The sequence below is a fragment of the Pteropus vampyrus genome, unplaced genomic scaffold (assembly GCF_000151845.1).
Source record: "Pteropus vampyrus isolate Shadow unplaced genomic scaffold, Pvam_2.0 Scaffold177, whole genome shotgun sequence".
In the NCBI taxonomy this organism is placed as follows: domain Eukaryota; kingdom Metazoa; phylum Chordata; class Mammalia; order Chiroptera; family Pteropodidae; genus Pteropus; species Pteropus vampyrus.
In genome coordinates this window covers 3,018,469-3,043,486 of record NW_011888958.1, presented here as the reverse complement: position 1 = coordinate 3,043,486, position 25,018 = coordinate 3,018,469, and the positions used below count along the sequence as shown (strand labels likewise).

At 41.8% G+C, this 25,018-nt stretch overlaps 1 protein-coding gene across 2 annotated transcripts in view; it reads left to right on the top strand.

Annotated features, from left to right (window-relative positions):
* The window catches only part of RGS6 (regulator of G protein signaling 6), a 457,947-nt gene that overhangs the window by 345,607 nt on the left and 87,322 nt on the right, over positions 1 to 25,018 (top strand). The window lies entirely within an intron of this gene.

Below are 25,018 nucleotides of genomic sequence, written 5' to 3'. Positions count from 1 at the left end.
GAAATTCATGCTGTTGGATAAGCAGTGCCCTTCATAAGAGAGTTGTCCCTGGGGTTTTCTTACTCAGGGTCACAGGCATGTGCTGGAAGAGGGTCGAAGGAAGGTCACTGGCATCTTGGGCAGTAGGAGTTGCCTGCCTTTAATTTCTAGTCCTGGCATGGATGGCATCCTTTATCTTTTCGTCTCGCTTTCTCCTATATGAAAATTTTTGCAGAATCAATTTGATAGTAACCTACTTTTATAGTAAGTAATATCTGGGAGGTTTTCCTCAGAGCACCAGGCAGCATTTGTGTATAAGCCAAATGAGTAAGCAAAGAACCAGCACAACAGAAAGCAGACAGGAGCTCTCCACGGTGGCATCCCTTACACAGTCTCGTTTCTATCTAGTCTCCCGTCTACACGTGTCGTTGTTGCATCCTCTTTGCCCTGACTCCAAGACTCTTCACTTATGACTCTGGAACTGGACTCACTGGGTTCGAATCCCAACTCTACTCATTACTGGCTAAGTGCCCTGGCCACTTCACTTAACCTCTCTGTGCCTCGGTTTTCTCATCTATAAATTATAGCTATTGATAATAATAGTACCTACTTCATAGGATTGTTGGGAGGATTAAATGAGTTAATATGTAAAAATATTTAAAATAGTGTCTGCTCCCATAGTAAGAGCTCTATTTTGTAAATGTTTCCTATTATTAGTAGTAGCATTGTTCTTGTTATTGTTTGTGCTTCCCTGATGCTTTTCTTGGAAGTTCATAAAACATTTAATTTATTCCTCTTAGCTGTGAGGAATTCTGCTGAGCATCTTGGGTCAATCTGCTGGACACATTATTCTGCTCCTACAGTAAGCTGGGAATTCAGGTTGTGGAGCTGGGGTGCAAAGAGATCTGGGACCTTGCTGACTCCCTGTGTTTCCCTTGGGAGGTGGAAGGGAAATCACCTATATCCCGGATGCCCAAATCTTTGTTCTATCAACTGTGTGGCCAGGTACCAAGCCCCTCAGGGGTACCTGGCTCCTCAGCTTCCTTCTCTTCTCTCCTTTGCCACCATTCTTCACATCCACTGCTTTGCCTGGGAGGCCCCCAAAGAATAAATGGGCTTTTGAGACTCAAATGTGAAGGACTGACACGTGGTCCCCTGGTTCTGCTGGGTCACCCACTCCTGAGGCAGCAAGTGAAATCTCTTTGACTTCTCCCTGGGGTGAAGGACGGGACACTTTGGGTGACGAAAGTGTGATGGGGAAAGTCACTTTAATTAATTTGTCAAAATATTCCCTAATGACACCAGGGAAACTTCATAAAGGCTCTTCTGACATCTGAGAGTGGGACTGTATCACCTGTGTCCCATCATCAGATCCCCAGGGCCTACTTAGAAAGGTCCAGGGAATATTTGGAAACTAATAATCATGAACTGTAACATCCTGAGTGATATAATTTGTTACTTCCCAGATCCACCAATAATTATGACTGTTTAGTTTGGTTTTTTTTCTTTCTTTTCTTTTCTTTCTTTTTCTAGTCATTTAGACACAAACTGTTATTTAAGACTCGGTGGGAAATCCCACAATAAAAATGTTTTAATAGCTTATATTTAAGTTTGAATGCCTTATGTAAATTAATAAAGTTGAAGTCTATCCCATGTGAGTAAAAATCTTGGAGTCACATTAGTTAAATGAGTCTATTGAATTGATTTTGAAAAATTCTTCTGATTCAATTGTACAACCTCGAATTAACAATAATAGTCAAACTAGAATTTAAAGTTAGGGTCCAAGGAGAGAACACACTGAATAAACAGATTTGTGTAGTTAAAGACTCAACAACAGATGGTAGGAACAGTAAAGTGTAGGAAAACTGCAAAAAAAAAAAAAAACCTTTAAAAAATAAATGGATACTTAAAAAAGATAAATGCCAAATAAAACAGAAGAGTGTAAAGAGCCATAGTTCTTAGTGGAAAGTGAAGCCTTTCACATCAGCTATAGTGCCTGGAAAAGTGCTAATTATGGATGTGATTAAAATGTTTAACGGGGAGAAGAAAGAGGACATTAGGACAGTTATGAAAAATTTTAATTATAAACCATAATTGTTATGTAAAATAAAAGTTTGGGGATACCATAATGAAAAAAAGTTGTTATACTCAGATTTAAAATGTTGATGTGGGAAATGTTCAGAGGTAAAGTCTTTTGAGAGAAAAAATGTTCCAGAAAAGCTCAAGATCAGTAGTAATGTCATAAATTTAGCTGTTACACCAGTCTTTCAAAAAGTCATTGTATTTGTCTAATAAAAGCCGTTTACCGTAATTCCTGTCAGTAAAAAGTGTAAACCTTAGAATCATAATATACCAGAGTTTAAAGGTCCTTTGTGATATTCTGGTCCAATTGACTCATTATACAGGCAAGAAAGTGGAATTTCAGAGAAGTTGGTTCAGTGAGCTCTCCAAGCTCTCGTGGCTAGTTAGTGCTGGAATCAAGAACTAAAACCAGATTTCCTGGCTCTTATTCCAGGCCTGAGATGTAGAGACCTGACCCTAATGGGTTTCAGGCTACTTCCTTTTGGAGCCACAGATATGCAATAATCTTCTAGAACTTTCCAATCAGACTTCATGCTCAGGATTGTGTCCAGCATTTAGGAGGATGTTGTCCAAGGCTGGAAGCAGAGATTGTGAAATTCAAACATGCCTTGAAAAATGCAAGCACATGGATAAATCAACTAAAATCAAAGCAGAAAGCTTTTCTTATATAAATTGCCATTGGAAGGAAAGGTGGAAATTTAACCATAATTCATGAACGTTCTAATTGTTTATTTCTTCCACAGACACTCACTAATTTATTCTGAAGGAATACATTTCCAAATTCTACTTTTACTTTAAAGAAACTCAGACTTCACACACACACAAAAAGTTCAACACTGTATTTGTGATTGTTTCAATAGTGAAGAATATCAGCGATCATAACTTCGAAAAATCATTGGCAAAAATTAGCCACGGAAAAGGGAAATGTGTCTAGTTCACAACAAACATCCATCTTGCATGAGTGAATAACTCTTTATCTTTTGTTGGAGAAAAACACAGCACCTAACTGTATGCTGCCAGGACCAAGTTACCCACGGCGGCTGACCCCGATGGGCCCCAGGCCTGGCGGTGCTCCCAGACTTGACTTCCTTTACAGCTCATCCTCTTGGTTATTTCCTGCTGCAACTCCTCCATCTTCTTCATCTGTTCAGCATCTTTTATTTATTCATTTATTCCAATTTACTGGGCCAAAAAGAAAAGTTAATTGTGTGCCAAGCAAAGTAGGGTGTAGGAAAAACACAATGGAAAGCAAAAATAGCTCTTCCTGCCCTCCCAGAGCTTAGAACCCAATGGAAGAAAGAAATCTGAAAATATTGAAAATTCACAAACAAAACCATTAGACTAATAAATGGACAATCGTGCGTGTGATGACACTCTCAGGAGAGGTACACAGTGATACAAGAGCTCACTACAGAAGAATTTGATTAGATACGAAAGACAAGTTGACGTTAGCCGGGTAAGGATGGCTGAAAAGAGGGAGTCAGGCCGAGGGGACACCAAATGCAGAATCCTTCTCGTGGGCAATAACACGGAACTACATGGGACTAAAAGACGATCATGATGGCAGAGCAGAGAGCAGGCAGAGGGGCATGGGAAGGTGTGTGGCTGGACAGGGACTTTGGTCTTCAGAGCACTGGGAAACCACTGAAGGTTTTAAATAATATGACGTAATCAGATACGAATTTTGCAAAGGTCACTCAGAGTTCAAACAGAGAAGTAGAACCGCTAGGATATAGCATTATATGTATTTGTGTATTTGTACATATATATATATATATACACACACACACACACATATATATATACATACACACATTTATATATTTATAATGAATACCATTATAAGTATACACATGAATATATACATGTGTTACAGGAATTTGATATTGTGCAGTTGTGGTTGCTAGTTAAGCAGTAAAGCTGTTATCTTCACATCTGATCATCTGATGCTGGAGCTCGGAGTCTACAGGACAGGCAGCAAGTGATGACGGAAGTAAAAAAGGGAGAGCAAAGACAAACTGGGACGCCCCCCCTCCCCGCTCCACGCACACACACATATGTGCCGGGACCCGTGAAGACTGACTGAAACCCACGTCAGTTTTCACGGCCTCCCTTGATGATGTAGTTGTCCTGCAGGACGCCACAGAGGTAAACACATGCCTGACCCAGGAGCCAGGGGAATGTGGGGCAGTTGCAGGTCAGGCCGCTGCACCCAGCAGGTGAGCCTATAGATGAGCCATATGTGTGAGCCACGGATGGCTGCCTGTCACTTCTGCTCTCTGTTCTCTCACAGGAATGTCTCTGGCCCATCCTAACTGGAAACAGTAGGGAAAGAGAATCTGGAAGAAGTGGTTCATTTTAGCCACACTGACAATTTCTGAAGCTACCCAGGCAGCCTGGCCGCACTGCAGGCAAAGGGTGGGCAAAGCCTTCCACATTCCTCTCTGGCAGTTCCCGCCCAAGTCTCTCAGGTTGAGTGTGCACTTTCAGGGGACATAGACTCTCCACTCTGCACGCCAGTTGTACTGGGGGAAAATTTGGAATTCCCAGATGAGCTGCCAATAGGCAAAGGTTGAGAAGCAGCAGCTAAAAACATTATGAGTCCATTTGGCAGCAATGCAAACCTCTACCATCACTATTAGAGCAAGTGGAGGGAAAAGAGACTCTCTTAATGGCCAAATCAAATCAAAGGGGATAGGCTTCTGAAGATGATACCAAAACCTACATGACATGTCCATGAACAAAGAGTCTGATGTCATTTCATCCTTGGTTTATCTGTTTAGATAGGGTGTTTTTCTGTCTTCTCCTCCCAGAGGATCTCCAAGCCACACACATGAGGATCTGCCACAGTTTGGCCACCACTTTTCTCAGAGTGTTGGGGAGCCAGGACTGAGCCTGCAGCAAGATATTCTGTGATGTAAGATGAGACTTGAGAAAAAAAGAGTATTTGGGTGATGAAATAGCTTGACGGTCCTTAATCCTGACTATCTTAGATTCGCCTGCAGAGCTTTGCAGCCTTTCTGATGTCCAAGCTCTCCAAAGATTTTCGAATGCGGGCAAAGCATCACTAGCTAGTAAAGCTCCCCAGGTGATGCTAATGTGCAACCAAGACTGAGAACCGGGAATCTAGACTAATCCTCCTGTTTTCAAGTAGTAAATCTAAGTCATAGAGAAGTTAGATGTTGAGCAGCAGTGCATACAAAGACTAGAAGCCAAGTCTCCTGACTTTTAAACTTGTCACTTTCCACTGTGTCCTGCCATATGGAAGTAACAAGAAGCATAAATTAAAGCGGCATTCTCTGCTATGTCCTGAGAATGCGATGATTTTTAAAATATATGTTATTTATAGAAAAAGGTAGTGAGTTTGACATGCAACCAATCACTCAAACTCCTAACGTATGTAGACAAACATCTGTGACCCTACAGTCTGAATGCTTTCTGGCAGTCTCAGTCTATTTACCTTTTCCATGACATAAGAAAGAAAAAGGAAAATAGAAAAGTTTAGAAATATATTGTTCAGTGGAATGCATTTTGGAATGATTCTATAAATTACAGGAAAGCCTTAATAGCCAATAATTAGCTCTCCTAAAAATGGAGCCATCTTAACTAGCATATGGTAACATGCTCAGTCTAAAATAGACTTGAGCCAGGAGCCTCTGTGACAGTATGGTTTGGAAAGACAGACAATAGAGAGAAAGAAATGGTGAATTGGATTAAGAAAGCTTTTGTAAATAAGCATAACCATATTCAACCAATACTCTGTGCTCATAATTATCATCAGTTATTTCTTTTAAAAGAAATAAAATCTAATTATTGGACATTTTCAGTCTGTGGTAATAACATAATATACCAGTATCTACTTTTATGAATTCTTTTATTTTTTTAATTTAAAGAAAAAAATGCAGTTTTGTTTCTATAAAAAATATACATGCTCATTTTAAAGAATCCAAAGCTTGCAAAAAAACTACAAAGAAGAAAGTAAAATAATCTTCCAAATCCCACCATCCCAAAATAATTATGTTGACATGAATGGACCTCGAGATAATCATGTTAAGTGAAATAAGCCAGGCAGAAAAAGTTGAAAGCCTCATGATATCACTTGTATGTGGGATATAAACCTAAAAGCAACAAACGAACAGGACAAACAAACAGAGACTCATGGACACGGACAATAGACTAGTGGTTACCAAAGGGGGGGGGGGAGGGAGGCGTAGACAGGGTAAAGGGAATCAAATATGTGATGACAGAAAGAAATCTAACTATAGGCAGTGAACACACAATACATTATATATATGCTTTACTGTTTGATTGTACACCTGAAACTTACTGGGTTTCGTTAACCTATGTCACCATAATATAAAAAATAAGTAAATAAAGATGTTGAACATTAGGTAGACATCAATTTAGACTATTTCAAAGAATATGTGCGTGTATTATATATATAATACATAATACGTTTAATATTACATATCTCTATAGACATCTATATATCTCTATATGTCTATAGATAGATACATATATCTATATAGATAGATACATATGTAGATATATATTATACATACATATGTATACAGAGGAAGAAAAGGAAGCTAGCTGACTGGTTAGATAGACAAACTATGAAATTTGGATTATACTCTAATGCCTTTTTAAATTTAAAAATATTTATATTCAGATCAATTTTACTAATATACAGAAGTAAGGGAAACTGAGTTAACACTGGTGGAATTCCGAACCTCATATAAGTGTTTCTTTACCACCTAACATATGTTTCCTTAAAGATGCCTTAACAAAAGAGGTTATAAAAGTAACTAGAGTCTAATACTTTTATTATATACATAGTTCAGTTTTATATCATATCGATCAACTCCCTGTTGTGAAAGAAGGATACTGACACTTTTTCCTATTTTTCTGTCCTTTACCTCCCAATATTTGCAGTTCATTCTCAGTCTTTCATTCAACAAGTTTATTGAGACTCTACTTTGTGCAAGGCACTTTCAAGGTGCTGAGCCCATTAGCTCTAAGCCATATTCAGAACAGACAAAATTCTCACCCATCACGGTTCTTACATTTTCCATACAGAGAAAAAAATTAATTACAACTTTGATATTATGCTGATTCTGTTCCCTAGCCATAAGCCTCGTAATTGCTCAGTATCGTTCCTGTATACGAATTCATTCAACATATCTACAAGTAGAAGTCTGGCAGACTTGAGAGAAAGCCAAACACACTTTTATGAAAATGGGGTGATACTATAAATTTACTCCCATCATTGAAAGTCAGCCCCATTCTTTACTTTCCTTCTTATCTTGATTTCTCCCCCACATCCCTCCTCACTCCAGCCTCTTTAGAGGAAGAAAAAGTTCTTTCCTTTCCAGATTCACCAGTTTCCACATCGTACTAATTCCCGGGTTTGCTTTTGAGGAACAATGAGGAGGAGCAGTTACAGGCTGAGCCCTTCTCCACTGCTTCACTGCAGAATGTCCTTGACTGCTAGTTTGAAGTACGTGGCAATATGTTATGTTCCTTTCCCTTTTTGGTTGCTGCTGATAAAAATTCTGATTAGTTTTCACTATTTCGATGTTGTCATTGTTCATTTTATTAAGTATCGTAAAGTTAGAGAAATGTTATAAGTCTTTTCTATATTATCCTTACCCAAAGTGTAACTCTAAGATGCAATTATGAACACAATCCCTGATATAAAGTCAAACCATATGTTTCCTGGAGTAGGGGCAGAGATATGTTAACTAAATCTTTGTTGTCTGCTCATGTTGGATCAATTCCTAAAGAATAATTGCCACTCCATCTCTTTCCCAGCCCTGGCTTGTTCTGCTGAAGAGCTTCAAAGCAGATGGGAATATCTGTGATAATTGGCTAGATTCACAAGACTCATTGTTGCAATATACTCCATCATCTGTGAGGGTACCTCTCAACTACTTTGTTACTAGAAATAAAGAACAAAATTGACAGTGATTTTATACATGTGAGATGTTGCTCAAGTAAGTGGATGTAGAATGAGAAGAGATTGACTAGGTGACCTCCCAGGTCCCTTCCAACTTTGAGATTCTGTGGCAGTTTGGGATTTCCAAATAATTGTAATGAGAAGGGAAAGGGAAAATATCTAAATAAATCAGAAAGCTACATAAGAAGCTTGCTGTAGAGCTCGAATATTAAAAGGATGAATGTAACAAAGCAAGGAAGATAAGGAGAAATAAACATAAAGCATCCGAAGCTGAAAGAATAATATTCAGATAGGCTAATGCTGAGAAAGATCAGAGTTTTGTGGACTATCCTGAGGTCAATGACAACAGCAAAAAGAGACAGATTTGGAGTGACAAGAAGAAAAAGTGAAGGTCTCAGAGGAAACAGATGGTTCACTGATGATATTTGAGGAGATTTTAATAGAAGGATTTTGAAATGGTATGGGTAGAGTCGGGGAAAGTAACAAGAGATGGAACAAGTTGGAACCTGATGAGAGTAAGTATTTGGGAAGGGATAGAACTCAGAAACAATGGCCCTCGGTCATGGACCCCAGCCAGTCGGGCAGAGAGTGGGCTGACCCCACTGTCTTTCTAGTCTCGCCCACCTCCCTCTGCTGCTACCTCCCATTGGCTGAACCCAGAAACCAGAAAACGAGGGGACCCATTGATCCAGTCTATCCAGAACAGCCTCTTGGTGCTCAGAGCAGGGTGCAGAAAGGTGTTTTTCGATGGATAAATAGAAGATACCCAGCAAAAAGGACAAAAAGAGGACAAAATTACTTACTATTCAAAGAGGTTGAGTTGTTACAGAACTTGACAATAAGAAAGCAGATGAATTCGGTATTTTTCCTATCAAAGACAATGATCTAGCTGAAAAGAAACGTACGAACAGGATTAAAGGCAAAGTGAAGCCCCAAATGGTCAAAATAATAAACCAACGCTTAACTACTTTCAACCGACTCAGTCAGTGGGCCAGTATGAATTCTATCTAAGCATGCTGAAAAAAGTTATGTTTAATTTCCAGACAGAGTCAAAATAGTACATTATGGAATATGTAATAAAATTACTGAAATTAAAAGAAATATTGAAGATCTTGAGTAGCTTAGCTTTAGAGAGATATCTGATGGCACGTCTCACAGTTTGGTTGGGAATATTGCTGGAGAAATGTTGGTAGACAGTAAGGTGGGACTTAGCCCTGGCCAAGCAGTAATACGCAATGACTGTTAATTAGTAGCGATAATTAGTACATGGCATAGAGGAAAGAGAGTACGGGATCCTCTCTGACCCACTCCTGTTCAAGGTGCTGTGAAGGACTTAAGTGAAGACAAGAGGGATATTCATATCAAAGCTATGACTGATTCAAAGCCAGAAAGGAGAAGTAATTCTGAGCCACTCCGTTAAGATGCCTCAGAGTATGATGCCACGGGAGGGGTGGAAATTCTAGGTGGATGGAAAAATACTGCCTGAAGCTTGCCGGGAGGTTTTTGATGACGTTTCTTTGATATGCTCTGGATGGAACCAGAGCCGGCACATTCCTTCTGTCTGGGACTAGCCCTGCCTCTGAACTTCAGATTCCAGCTCCTAACAATGGCCCTTCACCCCTGGGGAAAACCCGTTGCCAGTCCCTCTGCTGCCAACCAGGATGCTGTGTGAGCTGTCCCCGGGAATGCAGAGACACTGCTAGCAACCCGTCCTGCCTATGGACACTCTCTCTCTCTTACACACACACACACACACACACACTCTCTCTCTCTCTCTCTCTCTCTCTCTCTCTCTCTCTCTCTCTCTCTCTTTTTCTGTCTCTCTGTCTCTCTGTCTCTGTCTCTGTCTGTCTCTGTCTGTCTCTGTCTCTGTCTCTCTCTCTCTTTGTCTCTCTCTCTGTCTGTCTGTCTGTCTGTCTGTCTCTCTCTCTCTCTCTCTCTCTCTCACACACACACACACACTCTCTTTCTCTCTCTCTCTGTGGCCCCACAGGGCAAGCATGACAAATAGGCCAAATGACGGAATTTTGAAAGATCTCAACTCATTGGCCAAATTAAATGAAATGTTGTATAATGGATTTTTATGGTTTATAGAGCTAGTTTGTCTGTCATATACTAACAGTGGGCCAGAATGAAGGCCAAAAGAATGACGGGACTGCCACTGCTAAGCCTGTCACTGGTGGAATTACAGTGTCTGAATTAAAAGAAGTGGCAGTTCTCTTGTATTCTGACATAGCGAGAGCCTATCAGAAGCGCTATCTATGTGGTGAGGCATCCATTTTAAGAGAACAATGGCAAATCCTAGATTCTCACGGGGAGAGTGACCAGCAGGGTGAGGCTGGGAAATCTGTCAACAGGAAGTGATAAGAAGAAGTGGGGACCCCAGAGAAGTGAAAAACTCAAAGAGGTTCACAAGAAGTTGAAGAGGACAGAACCAAGTGAGATGCGGTCACAAGGAAACTGGTTTTAAGGTCAGTGTAAGGAATAAAATCCTTGACAATCAGAGATGTTTCAAAATAGGACTGCAGCTTTTTGAGATGGGGTCACTATGGTAAGAACGTGAGGATGGGGTTGGATGACACCTGCCAGGGCGTGTGGGATTTGTCTCTGCAAAGTCATTACTGCCTTCCCAACCTGCTTGTTCATGAGCCTATAAACCATGAGGGAGGGTGGAAGGTAGCATGGAAAAGAGGGAGAAGAGGTCCTTTTCACAATATTTTTTCATCCTTCCTTTTACCCGAAAAGTGACTAATCGATCTCCTCATAGCAGGATAGAAAACTGCCCACAAAGGACCACTAAATAATAATACTAATCCCTTACATTTGTTGAGCTATTTAAACTTCTGAAAGGCCGTTAAAGCAAGGAGTAAGGACTCGCTTTCATAAGAGCTGGCTCCAACAATGACTAACCGTAACATCTCAGACAGTCACCTAAGCCTTGCTATTTTTCTTGGTAAAGGAATGCTGTCCCCCTAGGTAGGTTGCTGAGAGCTTAGACATGATGACATAGACAATATTTGCATGTGTAGATATGTGTAAGTGGCGGCCACCTCTAACCCGTACAGTATGTCATCACACATAAGCTCATTTAAGCTCCCAGCAACCAGAGTCTTGGAGAAGCACAAACCTTCACATTTACACGGGGCCTCCTTGCCTGCCCCCTTAGATGAAGGAATCTGCGCCAGGGACTCCCTCTGGTAATGGGATTTAATTTTCTACTGCCCGAAATGTCATCAGTTTTCATTTTCAATGGTGGTCACTGCCCTGTCTCTTCTTTCAACAATTAGAGTGCTGCCTCAGTTTCTCAGGGCTGCTGGTTTCTTTATACAACACGGCTCTCTTCTTTTCGAGACGTCCAAATCCAGATTTTAATGTAGGTGTCAACAATAACGGGAGGAGGATTTAAAGGGGGAGTTTCCATGTACCCAAAGGCCGGAGGGGAAGGCTCTTGACTGCAAAGAGACAGTGGTACTTGGCAGAACAGCGGTCCAGCTCTTTGTTGTGCCGAACCGAGTGTTAGCTGCTTTGAAAACCGCGGTGGCAGCAGCTGTGTGGGGGTGTAGGCAGCTTGGACCGAAACTGCACAGGGGCCGTCGGTCCTTTATGAGGGGTGCGGACCGCTGCTGATTTCTATCACCAGCTACCAGATTTATCCCAAAGAGGGAAAAAGCTCCATCTATAGTGACAGTTCCAATGTCATGTTTTCTTTGTGTTGGACAATGTCTGTTCTCTCCTTGTAGTTGATGTGCAGCTATATAAGTGTGTTTATCAGAGTACTGGAGGCCAAGACTCACAAACTAACCACCACACAAAGGTGTCTCTTGGTTATGGGAAACAGATTTAGGGAAATGGGCCTTTTTATGGCTGAATTCTGTAAGGAGGGTCGCGGGTGGGCAACAGTTTCTGTGGTTTAGCCCACGGTGGGCATTCAGTCTTGATTTTACAGTTGGGTCGGTCCACGCTGTTCGGATGTCTACATGTAACATTAACTCAGAGTTTATGAAAATAATTCATGAGAATAACAAAAGTCATATTTGGTAGTGAAAACTGTATACAATTTTCTTTAGTTACATTAACATTGTTACATAACGTTCATAAGTAATTATACTGAATTGTATTACAGCACGTCATACCGTACCGTACAGTCTAACACCAAGTCCCAAGGTCTTCCTCTCCTAAAAACCAGTGACCACCTTTAACTCATGTGGCAGAGCACTGATAGTTTCTGGAATGACCTGGGCCCATCCTGTATGTCCCATGCAGCATAGCACGCTGCCTGTGTAGGTGTTTGACCTTCCTAGCCTTTGTTTATGCATTTGTGCAGTGATGGGTCTGTATTGGTTAATGTCCATGGAAAGCTTTGCTTCCCTCCAAGGCACTCTGGTATTGCTGCCCTCTGTCCCTCTAATGAGTGCTGTATTCTTTAGCTATCACTTTCACACCGGCAAGGTCAGTGTTATTCGAGGCAGTGAGCTGGATTAGACCCCTTTGTCAGGAAACATTACTTCCTTTTACAATCTGACCTGGTGTGAAACACAGATGCCATGACCTCTACAGTGGACAAGCATTAAAATTTCTCCCAGTAGTTGAAGCTCAAGGGAAATAGCTCTTTGCTGTTTATGGTGGAACCATCTCGTGGCCTCTCAATGGGTCAAGAACACCGTCGCCATTACCCTTTTCTTAATTTATGCTTTATTCTTATTGTAGCATTTGTTGCAGTCTGTGTTGACTGGGAAGGTAGACCAGTGTAGGAAAAGGAGCCCTGACTTGAAATAGTACCGCCAGCTGTTAAACTACAGGGTTGGCTTTGCTTTCTGGCATCTTCCCCTCTATACCCCTGGAGAGAACTAGAGTAACTGGCTCTCGCTTTATGTGAAAGATTTGCTCCCCGCAACAGCTGTATTTAAATCAAATTTTAATAAACTGACACATGCTCATTAATCCATTAATAACACTCTTTAAAGAAAATGTTGAAGAGTCCTTTTTTGTTGTTCTAGCATGAACAACATGACTTATACCGAGCACTTTTTAGATTAAACAGGGCTATTTATACCAAGATCTGCAGATCCTGGTGGTTCTTGGCTGACTGGAGGATTTGCAAACTCTACTAATTTTTTTTAATTTTCTGGTTTTATTTTTTATAACACTTGCTTTCAATTTTTATAATAATCTTTTCAATGTTTATGAAAATTATACATATCTATAACCTAAACAACCACCTTATAACTAAGTACAGCTGTGAGATTTCAGTGCCTGTGTTCTCGGTCCTGGTGTTCACCTGGATATCATCTGAACTAACATCATTTGACTTTAAATATTTGCAAGGCATATCAGGCTGTCGTTTGGTTGGCAATATTCATCTTGTCCTCGTTTCATAGTGTGTTGGAATCTAGCACCAGGTACAAACGCAGAACTTCTCTTTTGCCACGATAGTTCACAGTTGAATGACATTTTTATAGTCCAGGAGTTTAGTTTCTTAGAGTAGTTAATAAATCGATTTGGCCTCATGGAAATTACATAGTACATCAGAGTCACATACTACTCAAAGTGTCACAGCCTAATGATAAAAGACAGAAAAGGGCACATTAGGTAATTGATACATTTCTGCTAAGTGAAGTCATGGCAGGCTGAGCACACAGAAGTTTCATAGTAATTTGGAAAGATAAAAATGATGGGGGAATTGAGTTATCACAGGATGTCTGCACTTCACCATCCTATGCGGTCTACCATGCTAGCAGATGCCTTTTTCAGGTTCCATCTTGGTACATACCATTTAAGCAGAAAATACAAACTGACTTTTATGTTGAAGAAACAAAGTTTTTTGTCATATATTTCAAGGTACACTTGGATTGGTTCTGCAAAAACTAGTACATTATCAAGTTAGAAGAAGAAGGAGGAGGAGGAAGAGGAAGAAGAATAGAGACTCTCACAAGGGGGTCTCTCATCTTGTTCAGAGTCCAAGAATTCAGCCCAACAAAAATGAAACATGCAATGTAATCATTTAGCCAGTATTATTAATGACCTACAAAAATGGCATCTGCCTGTGGCTCAACCTCAGAAGCACAACAGTGCCAATTTTGTGTCTGCGAAGCGACGTCCATCACAAGAATCAATGCTTCTTAATTTGAATTTTGCTCATCTACATCTCTGAATTTATATGCGCCTTTATTTGGTTGTGCACTTGTATAAGAGCTAAAAGCATAAAAAGTTTATTCCTAGTTTTATGTTTGTAACATCGAAATAAAAATAACGTAAATCAGTACTGGAGCGGCAGGAGATGGCACTTGTTAACTGAGCTCTATACACATTACTTGATTTTGAGAAACATTGCTCTGAATGTTGGGGTCTATGCCTCATGGACCCCAAGCCCTGGCAATAGGCATTAAAGCGAGTCTCCTTTTCCTTGTCACCTCTTCTCAGCTCCGAATGGGAAAAGTTTTACAGATATGCCAGTATGGCGTATTAAGCCTAAAACTCATAAAATATTGGATTTGGAAGTGAAGTTGATTGTCTTAACTTTAATTCCACAAAGTGTTTTTAGTTCCTTAAGTTAACCCCAAAGTATAAAGGGAGCCCCCACAAAAGAGTTAAACTTAAGTCATTCTGTTTAGAATCTTAGGCCTTTAGGTGGAACCCCGGAGCTGCTCTAAAGAAGTGGCAGTGAAGGCCGTGAAGGCCTTGACCTTAGGCTCTGGCACTCATATAAGCAGAGTCAGTAGCTGTTCATTGCAACCAGAGAGCTGACCCTCCAGACCCAGGCTCGGGAATAAGCAAGCGCCTCTCTTTGAGCCATCCAAGCCATCTAGAGAGTGTGGTTAAAAGTACGGGCTTTGACAATAGACTGCCTGCATTCAAATCCCACCTCTGACATCAGCTACATGGCTGTCTTAATTTCTCCATTGTCTCAACTGAAAAACGGGTCCACTCATAGTGTAAGTGCCCCCCATAGTGGTGGCGTGAGGGTTAGACTAGTTCATTAGAACAGTGCCTAGCACATGGAAAGCATTCAGCAAATGTCAGTGGCTTGTATCATTGTATCTGTTACTGTTACTACTGCTGCTGCTGCGTGAAGAGGCGAAGGAACTTAACGCTTCAGGTACTTACCAGCATTGCACCCTGAGTGTGATGTCTGCATAAAGGGAAGAAATGGATTGTGAACAGTCAGTGTCTGGTTTCAGGAATGTTCTCTGCCAGCTGGATTGTGTGGTAGGCATCCTACTCTGAAAGAACTGGAAAGGTTTATTGAGATATTGATTATGTCATTGTCAAACATCCCCAGTCTACTAGGAGACGTGCTGGCAGGTAAGACTGGGGGAGCTCAGTCCTTTGCTTTCTTTATTATTCACTTACATCCATTCCCTCACTCGGCTGACAGTTGACTGGGGTTTAGTGCGTTTGGAAGAAGGTGGCAGGGGAGCCTGGAAAGGTGGCTGGGCATTAAGCTTAGAAGGGGCAGAAAGCCAGGATGAAGATCTCGGGTTTATTATTTTGTTTTCCAGACAATAGGGAGCCTGGATTTGGGGACAAGAAATGCTTCTAGACCCTCTGGCACTATATTAACAGTACAAATAAATCACTGCTGGGGAGACAGGATAACTGGTGGAGAGCATGGGTTCTGAAGGTCATTCCGGGTTTGAATCTCAGTTCTGCCACCCATTGGCCAGATGATCTTGGACGAATTATTTAGTAAATCTGTACCTCGGTTTCCTCACCAACAACATATCCATAAAATACATGTAAAATAGTACCTCACAGAGTTGTTATGAGGCTTAAATGAGTTAATCTGTTTAAAGCCCTTGGAATGGTAGCTGGCACATCACCAGAGCTATGTCGGTGTCACTATTACTATTTTTCACCTCTCTGGGCCTCAGTGTCCACATCTGTAACAAGAAGCAACTGGGTTGCATAATTTCACATCCTTTTGTTTTCAGGTGTTTGACCAGCAGATCTAAGGCTGTGCTTTCGGCTTAAAGTGGCAGTGGTTTATAGGGCAGCCTGGAGGAGGCGTGGGAGCGGGAGATAGGAGGACGGCTGAGGCTACCCCTGTTTCCAGCACACTCCCTCCTTTCCTCCGTGCCCCGCCCCCAGGCTGCACATCCACGCGGAGGGATCCAGGTAGTGTGGGAGAAGCACAGCGGACATACAGCATCCTCTTTTAGCGCCAGCGTCTAACTTCAAAATAAACTTCTTTACTGGGAAATGGAATTGGGTGGGGGTAGAAGGAAATTAGAGCAAAGTCAGAAGAAATAGGAATATGTGGTTTGTTTCTTTGGGGATTTTTTTCTGAAATAGTGGTGCAGCCAGGATACAGACTGAGTAGACCCAAGATAAGGAGACAGGCACACCCAGGGCTGAGCTCTGAGCCCGAGAGAGAATGTCTCAGACCTTCCTTTGTGGAAAGTGACTTGAAACACATTTATTTTGCCAGGTTGTTGTTCTTTCTCACCTCTCTTTATCCCTTTTCCTGTCTTCTCTGTCCTTGAATCCCAGCAGATAAAAGCACAAATCTGCTGAGAGCATGCATGTCACAAGTGGTCAGGTGAATTACAGCCATAACACCATACAGATAAGAAGTAAGGCTGGCGCCTGGGCTGGCCTGGGAGGGGGCGGGAGGACACTTGCCATTATCAAATTGTGCAATTTAGCAAATGGCCGGTGGCAGGCTCGAATGATATAGCAAGTTAATCTGTTTTCCATGCACTCAAGGCCTTTGCCAAAGGTTCACTCTGAAAATGCAGAGCTGGAGCCCACCCAGGGAACAGGCTGTCTTAGATTGCATTTCCCAGCCCGCTGCAGAGGATGCCAATAAAACTAACCAGACACATGAACAGGCATAGGGATAAACACAAGGCGATTTTTTTTTCTTATCATGAAAAAAAGATACTGCTAATTGGCAAGAAGTCCTGAGGTGTTTGTATTGTAATTAGTAATAATAAAAATACCATTCAAAGCTAGCATTTATTGAGAACTTGCTTTGTGTTGGGTACTTTTTAAAGTGCATTACTTTTTTTTCCTCTTGGTACCCAGACAGGTGAGCCAGGTTGGGGTAAGGGGATCAGCCAGTTTGGGGTTGGGCAGGAGACCAGGGCTGGGAATACTAAAGAGATATCTTACAGCAGGCAGCCCAAGGAAGGTTCCTAGGGGTTCCATTATCTAGTAAGTTTGAGAAGCTAGAAACTGAGACTTTAGCAGGTAAGTGCCTTCTCATCTTAGACACCAAACAAAGAAGTGGTTCTGTGGTTATTTCTACCTTGGCCTGAGTTCAAACCACTCTGACCCCTGGTGAGACATTTTATCCCCACAGTATCCATGAAAAGTGGCCATTGTCATTATTCTCACCATATAAGTGAGGCAACAAACCCACAGAAAAGTTGCATAACTTGCCCAAGTTCACACAGCTTGTAAGTGGCAAAGCCAGGCTATAAACTTGGGCAGTCTGGCTCCAGAGTCTGAGCGTTAATCCCTCTGCAAGACTGCCTGTGCTGCAGGAGAGAGACAATGTGAGGACACCAGGGACCATGTCCTGTCAGCTAAACATCAGCTTGTTTTTCCAGATCCTTTACACAAAATACAATGTGTTTGTGCACACAGGATTGTCAATTCAATCAGCCATCTCCTGGATTCCTGCTCAGCACTGGCCACTGGGCTGGACCCTGTGGGATGGATGAATCATATGCAAATCATGACCTTGAAGACCCAGTTAGTACAAAAAGGTTCCAGAAATTATTATAACACAAGAGGTAAAATGGTAGATGCTGAAAGAGAATTATAGATAAAGTGCTGTAGATTCATAAAGGACAAGACTATCTGTACCCATAGTATCAGGGAAGGCTTCTCAGAGGAGGTGGCCTTTGCACTGGGACTTGAAATAGTAGTAAAACTTAGAAATGGAGGAAGGACTTTCCAGGCAGGGGAGGGTGAGCAAAAACGGACAGATAGGAAGGAGAGGTTTTGTTCAGGGTACAGTAAATGGTCCAATTTGGCCACTTGGGAGTATGAGACAGCGATAACCTGGAAGACCAGGAAATCTGTCACCGGTGGGCAGATAGAGGAGGAACGGTGTCTGTCAGAATCAGAATGGACTCAGAAGGCAGCTTAGCCAAACCCCTCCATTTACAAATGATAAACTTGAGACACAGAGTAAGTGACCAACACAGTGCAATAATTAGTGACGGAACTAAGCCTCAAACCTAGGGCTTGCCCCAAATTTTCTTTGCACTTTTCAGCAGGTGCAAGCGTGTAGTTAACGAGAGTCTCACAGGTAAAGCCAGAAAAGCTTTACTTTTTTATTACACTATTCTCTATGAGGGTCTCCAACCACATAGCCTGTATTTGGGGATAAGTATTGGAGTCAATATTAAGCAAACACTACCCCAGTCTGCAGGCAAGGATACACACCCCCTTTACACTGGGAGAAGCTGAGGACTGGGGAAATTCAGGTTTGCTGCAGACACTTTGAAGAAGCTAGGCCTCCAATCCACAGTACCCTAAATTCTGGAACTGCTGGCTTAATTCGATTTCTTTAATAACCAGCCATCATTGCTGCATAATTTACGAGGCCTGGTATAACATGGTTCCTGCTTGCTTCAGCTAACTCGGCTTCCCCCTCCCACTGCCCTTTTTAAATAAATCTAAAACTTCGTTTTCCTGCCCACTCATTTTATTCCTGTTTATCTTTGGACTGCCACAGTTAACATGTTAATTTAACACATATAACCTGAACGTCCAGGAACTTTTAAATTCATGAAAAACCTGCAGGAGTAACTTTAGCCGTAACCAAAGGTTTCCCTTGGCCTTCATTATTTGCTTCTGGAAAACCTCTATAAATGACTTAAACAGACACCTCTAGAACTAAGAAATTAAGCAATTATTCATAACACCAATGATTATTAATTTAAAAGAAATAAGAAATCAATATCACAATTCTGGATCCTTGCATTCTTAACTGGAGAAGCCGCCCGCTGAAGTATTGTGGCTTTCAAGTGCAACAGCGCCTCTGTGTGGTGACCGTGTGCATTGCACCCCAGCAGCGATTGAAAAGGAGGGAAGGAACGCTGGCCTCCAGCAAGGACCCCATCCACCCCCAAATAACTTCTGATTTAAAGCAACAGGCTGTTTCTGACAAAAAGATAAATGCCGTTAAATTTTATTGTGCTGATATTCTATCTTCAAACTTGGAGAGAATCTCTTTTTCCCTGGGAAACCAGGACAACGGCAGCAAACGGCACAGACTGGTTGGAATAATCTCCATGGTTCAAAAGTGTGGGATTGAGCGGAAGGTATGAGATCAGAGAAAGGGATGCGCTGGTCCAGTGATGTGAAAATCAGTACAGAGATGAAGAGCGGCAGGATGGGCTGGGAGACAGGAAGTAGAGTGAAGATAGGGTAAGGTTTACCTGGTAATAAAATTATGGGAAATGTCAAGTTTGTATTTAAAACTAAATAAAAAGCTGCATAGAAATGTCTTGCACCTAGAACAGAGAAAGTGTCACCAAAATTAATAATTCCCAGCTATAACGTGATGCCTTTGGCGGCTCCCTCCCTACCTGAAGCTGACCCTCCACAGTCCCTTGAGAAAAGATTTCATTTCTCCTGACTGTGAGCTGAATGTATGGATGCTGCTGCCCCCTCCAGATGCCTCTAAAATCACCGTGCCCTGACCTCTCAGGGGCTGAGATAGAGAAGGACAAGCACCGGACTTGAAACCTCAAGTCTGGGTTCTGATCCCTGCATCAGTGGGGTAGTGCTGTTCTTAAACTGTTCTTAAATTCTCTGTGGACAGCACACCCTGAATGCTTCCCTTGGAGGCCAATGCCCGACAACCTGTCACGTACCACGTGGAAGCTGGGACTCCACTTTCTTCATCTGAAAAGTGGGAATAATGTTCCATGGTGACCTCTCAGAGTTGTTTCAAGGGTTAAATGGGATACGAAGATGGAATTCTTATTTCATTGTAACTGTAATATGCAGCTTTATATCTGATATATAATGTACCGCATGTATATAATATAAAGGATATATACTATCTCTGTTAGATGTTATAATAAAGCATGAGATAACTTAGTGATTTCTTGTTAGTGTCTACATTGTCGGGTGGGGAAACCAAATCCAGGGAAATGAGAGGTCTGAACTTGTGCTAAAGTGGAACTTGTGCTAAAGTAGAGTCGAGTGAGTGAAAGAAGTCTCTCTCTCTCTCTTTTTTTTTTACAACTTCGACTCAGTTCAGCGAGCCAGCCCAGGAGACTGGGAGTGCCTTGTGTACTCCGGGGAATGGGTGCCCATAGGAAGGTGGGGTGGGGTCGCACTTCAGGGAACAAGTATATTGATGTCACACATGAAGGAATTTGCCATTCAATAGGCGTGGGAGGTCAAATACAAGTGGAGTCACTCATGAAGAATATGAAGAGGACCAAGAGAAGACAGACATGTGAAGACCGAGGCAGATACAAGCCAAGGAATGCCAAGGATTGTCAGGAACAAGGATTGCCGCCGGAAGCCAGGAGGTGGCATGGAACAAATTCTCCCTCATGGACCCTGAAAAGAACCAACTCTGCTAAAACTTTGATTTTGAACTTCTAGCCTCCAGAAGGTGGCCCTTCAGCAATGTTTTGAATGAGGAACACAACTTTAGAAAGACTTTCAGGAACCGTTAGTGTCAGGGCTGGCTGTAGAAAAGATTGTGAAATTGGCAGAAATTTGTTCCATTTATAGGACCTTTTCTTTTCCACCTGTATTTCCCCATGTAATATTTACTTGTTCCTCGGGCTTTTTCCTCTCAAAAGCAAATGGCTAGTCCCTCATTCTAAGATGTAAAGTGAGGTAGAAATTCTAAGAAATAAAGTGAGGTTAGCAGTTTATTCATTCCAAAATCACTTAGCACATACAAGTCATGAGTCAGGTCCCTGCCCCTCCCCCCAGGAATTCTCATCCTCATTCCCATCTACTCACTCATTCAGTGCTAACCTGGAGTTATCATGAGCAAAAGCCATACAGGTGGGCATTTCAGGCATGAGTTGGTTCCAGCAAATGGGGGTAGGAAGTCTCCTTAGGTTGCTACCTGCGTCTGGGGGTTTCCTGGAAAGGCCTGGCTCTCTGCCTGAACCTGCACAAACCCATGGCTCTTCTCCTAGGGTCATGGGGACAGGCCGAGTACCCTGTCCCATCAGGTATTCTCTAGAATGTCCCAAGTGTCGTAGGTTTGAGTTCTTTGTGCTTCTTGCAGGGCCCTAACTTTAGGATGAGTTTTCTGGGGATTTATTATGTTTCACGTCAAAAGAAAAATGTGAGCTGGAAAGAAGTGTAACAGATAAATAATTAGAGGCTTTTTCAGTTTGGAGCCTGCAAACCTCAGGATATTTCAACTTTTCTTGCATAAATGAGACCAAAGGCAGTAACCTGGACATGCTATTTCCTCGCTTATAGGCTTTTCTCAATGAAAACCCTCAAAGGAAGGGTAATTCTTCCCTTGCTGGTATTCTTTGATTCGGAGAGATTCTAGAAAGAGTCCTAGGGGGTAGGTAATATTTGCATTTAACTTACTAATGAAATGAAAAGGTGTATTATTGATGATTATTCTCTTGGGGCCGATGTGGAACAAATTCCATTTATACTTTCTTTAGTGTCATTTCAAGTCTTCTCATTTGTGGGCATTCATTTTTACTTCCTTAGCATCGTCATGCTCATGTAAATTTTACCCATTCTAAAATGCCCTGAGATCCAGGAATTTGAGTTCTGGGTAGCATCCTACGGTCTCTGCTCAGGACCAAAGCTGTCTGTTCAGCTGGTCTTTCAATACAGTGGAATGTGTTTGGGGTTTATTCTTATTGCAGTTTATGAACCCTTCAGTGACAGATGTTTTTATTCTGAGTTCAGCTCTATGTTTCAGATGATACTCCAGTGCTTAGAACAGTGCCTGGCACGTAGGAAGCATTCAGTAAGTATTTATTGAATGAATGGATAAATAAATCCATTAAAATGTCTTGACAATATTGTAATCATGACACCAATGGTAAAAGAAAGAGTTCATGGGTTTAAACATGAAATATTTTAAAACTCTACCTCTAAAGACATTTAAATGTAAATAACAAATGGGAGGGGGGAACCCGTATGGCACAAATCTCAAAAGTATTATATCCTTAATACTTATAAGTTCTATCAACCAATATAAAAAGATGGATGCCCCAATAGAAGAAATATAAATGGTGAATAAATGTACTAGAATCATTTAAATCTCACTTATAAAAAGTTATTTTCTTTAGTGGGCTATCATTTCCTCCCAATCAGACTGCCAATGGTAAACAAGAACGCAAATATCCAGTGCTGATTGGAGTCTAGGGGAGGAAGCCAGAGTGAGCCCCTCCTGAGGAAGGAGAATTTGGCTCAGCACGTTCTCGAAGCCAGTTGGACAGTAGGTTCTGGAGCCTTGAAAATGACCCAGAAATTTCACTCGTGGAGATTTATCTTAAGGAAATCAAAGGAGGCAACAAAATAACTATGTTTTTCCTATTGCAGCTGCAACAAATTCCCACTAAATTAAATTAAATTAAATTAAATAATTAAATTAAATTAAATTTAATTTAATTTAATTTAATAATACATTTGCAATACAAATGTATTACCTTATAGTTCTGGAGGTGGGAAGTCTGAAATGGGTCTTAGATAAAATCAAGGCAGAACCCTATTCCCTCTGGAGGCCCTAGGGGAGAATCAGTTCCCTTGCCTTTTCCAGCCTCTAGAGGTTGCCTGCATCCCTTGGCTCATGGTTCTTGCCTCTGTTTTCAAAGCCAGCAGCTAGCGGGCTCTCCTTTCCCCCTCTCTTGCTCTTGTCTTCCCTTCCCTCCCCTTCTCTTCCCTCTTTTCTCTCTTCCTCTCCTCTCCTCCTCCTCCTCCTCCTCCTCCTCCTCTCTCTCTCTCTCTCATTCTCTCTCTCTCTCTCTCTCTCTTTCTCTCTCTCTCTCTCTTTCTCTCTCTCTCACACACACACACACAAACACCTCTGTTTCTATCATCACATCTCCTTCTCTCTCTAACACTCACCTCTTTCCTTGTGTAGGTCCCACCTCTATAATCCAAGATGTCTCCATCTTGAGGCCCTTAATTACATCTGCAAAGTCCCTTTTGCCATGTACGATAGATCTTCACAGTTCCAGGGATTAGGACATAGACATCTTTGGCAGTGGGGGAGGGGGGCGGCATTATTCTGTGTATCACAATGTGTACATAGAGAATGGGACTTCAGAAACTATGCTTAAAGGGAGGTGTCTCCACTGGGAAAGCCACTCTTTAGCTCTTCTGCTTCTCCTTTCCCGACCTGAAGCTCAGATGTGATGCCCGATGCTTCCGCAGACATTTTGAACCACAAAGTGACCTTGGGGATGGAAGCCAAGCACTAAGAGGGTGAAAGAGAAACATTGATGTGTGGATTCCTGAGGTCCCCGTAGAGCCACCTCCAGACTTCTTATATCAAATACACTGCTATCTTGTTTAAAACACTGTTATTTTGTTTGGATTTTTTGTTTTGTTTTTCTGTAATGTACAGCCAGACCTAATCCCAGTCCCTCAAACTATACACAACTCCTTCGTATTAAATACTACTGATGTTTCCTTTTTTCTTTTTTTAATTAATTTTTATTATTATGACTTTGGTTAACAAAATCCAGTAAGTTTCAAGTGCACAATTTAACTGTAAGGCGTGTGTGTGTGTGTGTGTGTGTGTGTGTGTGTGTGTTGCATTGTGTGTTTACCGCCCATAGCCAGATTTCTTTCAATCATGCTAAATGAAATAAACCAGACAGAAAATGGTGAAAACCATGTGATATCATTTATATATGGGATGTAAACCTAAAAGCAACAAACAAACAGGACAAACAAACAGAGACTCGGACATGGACAGCAGACTAGTGGTTACCGGATGCGCGAGGGGAACGGGGAGGAGGGAGGTAGATGGGGTAGAAGGGGTCGAATATGTTATGACACAACTCTCTTCTGAATAAACTCCAAGTCTGAGTCTCTCCATCTACTACCTTCCCGTCAGCAGGGATATCGCTGTCACTGAGAAAATGTTTTAGAAAAATGGACAGTGCCGTGATCGTGTTTTGAGCACAGATCAGCCTTTCGTTCTGCTTGCAGGCTAAGCCGTACAACCTCAGTATTAATCTGGGCTTTTAACTTCCTTCAGGGCTCTGACCATATGTGACTGTAACACCACCCGGAGAATCGGGGTGGGCAGGAATGGGCTTCTGACACATCAGATTCTAGTCCCGAATAGCTTACGACAGAGCCATGTGCTGGTCCCCTCTTTTTTAACATACATGTCAGTACTCTGCAAGAGCAAACAGCGAGATAGCTTCCCACACCCAAGATCTGGCCTGTCTTGCAGAAGTGGCCCAGAGAAGTAACTATCAAAACCAACATCTGGAAGGAAAAACAGCATAGTTATTAACTACACCAAAGTGCAAATCATTGATTTTGGTCAACATTCCTCAGATATTTATTGAAAATCTGCGATGTCCCCAGTGCAGTGAGTCAGGGGGGCAGAGCTGAAGTGACGAGGGGTCTCCCTCCTTAAGCACTAATATCCCTCTGATACATACTCATGGAGAGACAGGCCAGGAAATGAGTACCATAGACTTTATTATTTTATTATTTCCAGGAATCATAAGCTAAATTCTGTGATCACTTATAGCCGCTACCCTTCACTGGGATTCCCTCACACCACTGTGTCCCCATTCAGTATTCGGGTCCCATCATATGCTCTGTATTAATTCTAGCAATACCTTTAATTATCCGCTGCCTCAAATCTAATCCATTTTGGAAGTAGGGGCAGGGGCAGTGGCGAGGAAACAGGGCTAGAAAGAATAAACTCACGATGGGTTTTATATTTATTCTGTCCTTTGCCTAGTTGTAGAGTTTCTCCACTTGGGAATATTCTCAGCATGTTCTCTGAACAAAAGCCAGCTTCCCTCTGTCTGGAGTTGATGGGTACGAAGTGAGGATTGC